Source organism: Morone saxatilis, unplaced genomic scaffold (genome assembly GCF_004916995.1).
Source record: "Morone saxatilis isolate NCDOM2014 unplaced genomic scaffold, NCSU_SB_2.0 Contig12, whole genome shotgun sequence".
Classification (NCBI taxonomy): Eukaryota; Metazoa; Chordata; class Actinopteri; family Moronidae; genus Morone; species Morone saxatilis.
In genome coordinates, this window is record NW_023339674.1 from 13,954,371 (window position 1) to 13,959,902 (window position 5,532).

The 5,532-nt window shown below is 44.6% G+C and overlaps 1 protein-coding gene across 1 annotated transcript in view; it reads right to left on the bottom strand.

Annotated features, from left to right (window-relative positions):
- Positions 1–5,532, bottom strand: part of rnf220b (ring finger protein 220b) — a 27,299-nt gene that overhangs the window by 9,910 nt on the left and 11,857 nt on the right. The gene's annotated exons all lie outside the window — the stretch shown is intronic.

Sequence of the window (5,532 nt, forward strand, 5' to 3'; positions counted from 1 at the left end):
ACACACACACATAAACACACAGACACACTGCTATGGCCCCCTGCTGTCAGAGTGTTGACATCATAGGCTGTCAATAGGAACATTACCCAGGAGGGCCACCCGGCCCATTGGGCCCCACTGATGGATTACTGCCATAAGCAGCCAGCTGGGAGCCGGAGGAGCTCTACTATATCAAGATTTTACCTAGTAGATGAGGTGATTTACTCCTGAAAGCCATCAATCACATGTAGAGAGCTAGTAGGCAAGATGCACCTAATTTCCCATCTCTGCACAGTCAAGGGAAAACAAATGACAAGGCTGGCAAACACAATTTAGCACTTTAAAATATAGAACATTACAAACAGATTAGTATTTTTGACAGTTTCTGACCCCTCAGTGTGCAGCCTAGTGGACTGAACTTCCTTCAGGACCCTATTATCCAAACACTGGACCAACACTTTTCCCCAGCTCCATTCCAAATGACCAGCGACATGACGAGTTCTGATGTCGATGTCTGTCGGCAAGTGCCGTCCCCTGACATCAGTTGAGCTATGAGCCCCCATAATGAGGAACCAAATAGGACAAAATGGCCTCTAAATAAAACATGGGGTGGAAAATAGAAAGCGGAGTCGGGTGTCCTTGGGAGAGTGACAGCTCTCCTGGTTTCACCCCCCTCTCTCTCTCGCCTTTTTTGCATCCCCTCGCGGAAGCCTAAATGACTTTTCCCGACACGCATCGAACGTTCCCGGGCTTTCTGCGCTCTGCCGCCCGGAACATGCAGGCATCAGTAAACAATGAAATCTCTGGGCTGAAATTGAATTTATAACCACATTACCTGCACAGATAACGTCTCTGAATGGCGCCGCGATAAGAGCAATTGGATTTGATTTTCAGGTGTTTTATTGGTCCACTTTTTGGATAAGCCCCCCTCTTCTCACTACAGCCTCTCCCCCACCCTTCACCTCTGCTCCACACAAACATCCGATTTATTGGTGTGGGAGTAGGCATGTTTGGATGTATGGATGAGTGTGTGTGTACATGCTTTTGCTGAGACCTGACTCGGTGTTTGTGCTGTACTCTCGTAAGTGACAGTTGTTGGTTCGTGACCACCTTTTTACACGTTTCCATCCCCCCACTACCCTGCGCCCCCGCCCATATAAACCCTGTCAGTATCAGTCAGCCTCAGCCCCTCTTCAGCCTGGGGGGTCTCAGACACACAACAGGGGGCTGTAAAACCTGCCTATGGGGCTTGTTAACTGTTCCCTCACTACGGCAACTGGCTCAGATGGATCGGCCCTCTCTCGCCGGGCTGTGCTGGGTTTGACTGGCCCATCTCCTAATGGATTCACTGTGTCTGTGTCTCGGATTGTTTCCTTTTTCTGTCTTTGTGTCTCGCCAGTTCAGGACCTCCTTTCCTGGATGTCTAGCCTTTCTCTAGCTGCCATTTGCTCTCTTCACTTACTGATCCCACTTGGGAGGATGCTTCATTGGCTGTATTTAAGTCTTGTTCCGATGAAATAAAATGTGTGCATTAGAATGGCACAATTTCATTTCAAAAGCGGACTAAACCATTTTCATAATCACTTTACAATGATGCTTTTATGTACAACTGGAAAACCTAAAAAAACTGAATTCAAAATCAATTTGTACAAACTTTTTTCAGAAAGGATTCAAATGGACATATACAAACATTCCTGAATACAATCTCTATCTTATCTCCCAGTGGATTTGAAGAGAACACACACACACACCCTGGGGTTGAATAACCCATCAAAACGCTGCGATACGTCTGTGCCCCATCCCTGCTATCAAGAGCATCACAAGATAGTAAAGTTCATGTTTTAAAACAAAAAAGATATCATTGTCCTCAGATCCAGTTTCTGTTGTTCTGCATCAAAACATGGACTGTGACTAGCCTGTATTCAGTGCTCGCCATTGAAACAGAGAGATCAGAATCCCGCTGACAAATCCTCAAAGCATCGAGTCCCCCTGGAGGCCTGGGTAATGGCCGATGCCAGCGCCCATATGACGGCTGCCAGTTCTGCTGATGCAGACGAAGCGGAGATGCCTAACGTGACCTTTAGTGAATGCCACATCACATCAGGCCTGGATGTCACCCGTTGACATTATGCTGGGGCATGAAAAGGCTGTTCTGCAGGGGAGACATGGTGACGAACGTCCCCCTGGTGACAAACCTGTGGACGTGATATAATTCTGATTGACGTGAGGAGGATTGGACGGCTTTGAATGGCAGGGGACGAGCCACCATCCAGGGGAGGATGTGGAGCTTGTTTTGCGTTGGCTGGGTCTGTTTTTCTCTGTGTTCACTGGCGATAAAGTGCTGAGACAACTCACTCCAACTGGCATCATTATCCCAATCATCAAACAATTCTCTAAGCACATCAGAAATCCCTCTATAAAGTCATAACAAGCACAGACTCTATATAACCAGTAGGCATGTAGAGATTGGCGGGGGGAGTAAAGTTAACGCTTGGCGGCGAACACTGCAGTGGTGGGTTGTGTAGGCAGGTCCTTGGCATACTTTCAGAGGAGTTGGAGGGCTATAAAAGCCATTGGCTCCTGCCACACCTGTACCCCACCCTATCCCGCGGCCTGCTTCCTATTTAAAAGCATCACATGCAGGATATTAGTCAGGGTTTTTTGCCGTCTGTGAGGTAGAACTAACCTCTGAAGCAGAGGGGGGAGAGGGGAAAGTATGCAGGCCGCCGTTTGTTTTTTATTGGGGAAATAATGGCCTATTGAGAGGTTGGGTATTTAATGAGCAACATAATAGGCCCTGTAGTAACACATCTGCTATGAGCAGAGTCATTTCCTTAGCTTTCAAAGACTGCTGTTCCAGCCTTTGAAACAGCAAGTCCAGTTGCCTTTGACTTAGTACTTCTAGATATCTGCTTTTTATTAATTGCAGAATTGCTACACCAGTAATACATAAAAGACAAATGTGCTGCTAGGCTCCATGTCCAATCCTAACCACATTCAACGGCCGATGAAGGTACACTTCCTCTTCTGGCTTGACCTCAAATCTCTCACTGTCCAATCTAATTCTAGCATCCTTCAAACATATCCCTCCTACTCTGCAATCAATTGTGTTTAATGTATTAAAGACACTCACCACAACCACCGCAACCTTTGGCCCTTGCACAAATCAATGCCTCGTTAGACCACTAATGATCATTCATTGACTAATAAGATCTGTATCAACCTCTTGTAGAACATTGATTGGCCTTTGGCCTCTGTAGTGCTCTGAGCATTACGTGGACAACGTGAGACGGCAGCTGTAAGTCCTGGGGAGTCAGATGATGAAAAAGCTCCTGGTGGGAATGGACAGGAATCCTAAACCCCAAATAGACTCATTCTGAAGCACCTCAGGCCAAAGCCCTTTTCTTCTGCCCTACAGATCAATGAACATAACCTCTCTGACCACAGGTCAATCAGCACACAAACCCCCAATTTCTCTCCCCTCTCCCTCTTGTTCTTTCTCTCACTCATCTTCTCCATTAGTCACTACAATTGTTCCATCAGGTGCGGGCGTGGTTCAGCATCTATGTGTCCAATCATCTCGTTAATGGAGAGTGGACTGGGTAGCTGTGCGACTGTGTCCCTGTGACCATATTTCCCTTCTCAGGACCTGAGGGCAAAGATCGAACCCTGCCTCCGCTTCCCTCCAACCAATCAATCTGGCCCTCATTGAGATGCATGGCTCAATGATCTTTGATAGTGACTTACAGATTGGGGGGGGGGACTGTCCTTGGGTATCTGCCATAATATGAGGCTACTTACAAGCCACCTCATGGGAAAATATCTGCAGATGTATTTAAGATTTGTTCTGAAATAGTCTGATGATTCTTGGTGGGGACAGAGCTTATAAATACCCATTTTATTGTTGCAGGTTTGGAGTCTATGTTTCAATGTCTACTCCCTGAATGGATCTAAGTGAAGTCGCTATCAGATCTGCTCACATGATGTGTCATTGTCTTCACAGGTGAAAAATGACATGGGTATAAGAAGGTAAAAACAAACCTCTCTTTTGCAAATAGTTAACAAAGATAACAAGCAAGCTGTTCTCTTTCTATTTGGGTTTTTCTGGTCCGGTTTGGACGTCTTAATTCAGGTGCATTCATCCTCTTTTCGAACTGGTCCTGACCGTCCTTCGGGATCTTTGGGATCAGGTCTATTATTAATCATTTTAATTATACATTTCTATAATTTATCAATTTAACAATTTTGGGGGGGTATGTTTTCCACAGGTTCGTTTTGTCCCATGAATACCTCTACGTTACCTTACCTTGTGGCGGCATTGGAACTGGAGGGTGGCTGGTTCAACTGCAGCAAGGACCACGGTACCGGAATCTCTTTATCTTTGTTAAGAAACTAATGTTTTATTGCATCACAGATAGGACACCTCAGATAGGAACCTCATCTCCCTGTCGTTCTCTAGTGTGGAATCTCTCTGACACATCCGGTTTAACCTTTTTTGTTGGGGTTTCAATGGGAAAACCATGGCGACTGGCTGTGGTTTATGATTGTGGAATTACTGGAAAGACGTGGGCTCCTCATTGTTCAAAATAAATCATGAAGCTTAACATAATGTTATAGGAGGATATTTAAAAAGGATCCTGATAATGAAACGTCACAACAATGTACTCAATATACTCATCTATATACTCAGAATTGCTGATAAATTCCCCCACAACATTTAAATTAGAATTCAAGGAAAAGGAGCAATGAACCCCGGCATTTATGATCCTTCAAAAGTTGAAACATTACCAAGCTCATAATCTGGACAGCAAATGCCAAATCCAGACAGTGACATCCGTTTTCTGACTGCCGACTGTCAGTTATATTGGATCAAGAAGCCATTGACAGCGGACAGCGATAGAGCTGTTCACCAGTGACCTGTCACTCATTCTGATGCCATCAACCTGCACTTGCTAGACAGACTGAAATATACAGATACACCTCTGTCACACTATATCACACTGTCAGAACTTGAAGTTGAACCTTTCTCAATGCACTTCAGGCAATCAATTGACATATTCGGTTTAACTTGAGTTAATATTCGCCAGGAGGGAGATGTTTTTACTTGTGCTCCTCATTACATTACATTTCCTATTGCTGTTATGTGAGAACTATAATACTACTTTTTCGTTCCGACTTTGCACCAAAATGTAGTGATCAAGCTGAAAAACACAATGGTGCTTCTATTAGCTCCTGAAAACCTTAAAAATGGTGACAGCAGTGACCTGCTTGTTAGCATTTTTAGCAGCAATGAAACCAACTGGCACACAAAAACTGCAGGTTTTGTAAGGTTTGAATGTGTGCCTTCCTCTCAAAGTAAGTAACTCATGAAAATGTGTAAACCTGCAGTGAGGTATTTATATTTTATGTACCAGTGTGATTGCTGCAGTACATATCTATGTGGGGGTTGAAGCAAACATGTATTAGGCCATTAATTTAAATCTATACATTATTCTTGTCGTAATTGTCTGAACCACAACCACTGTGTGTCTGTGTGTGTGTGTGTGAAAGAGA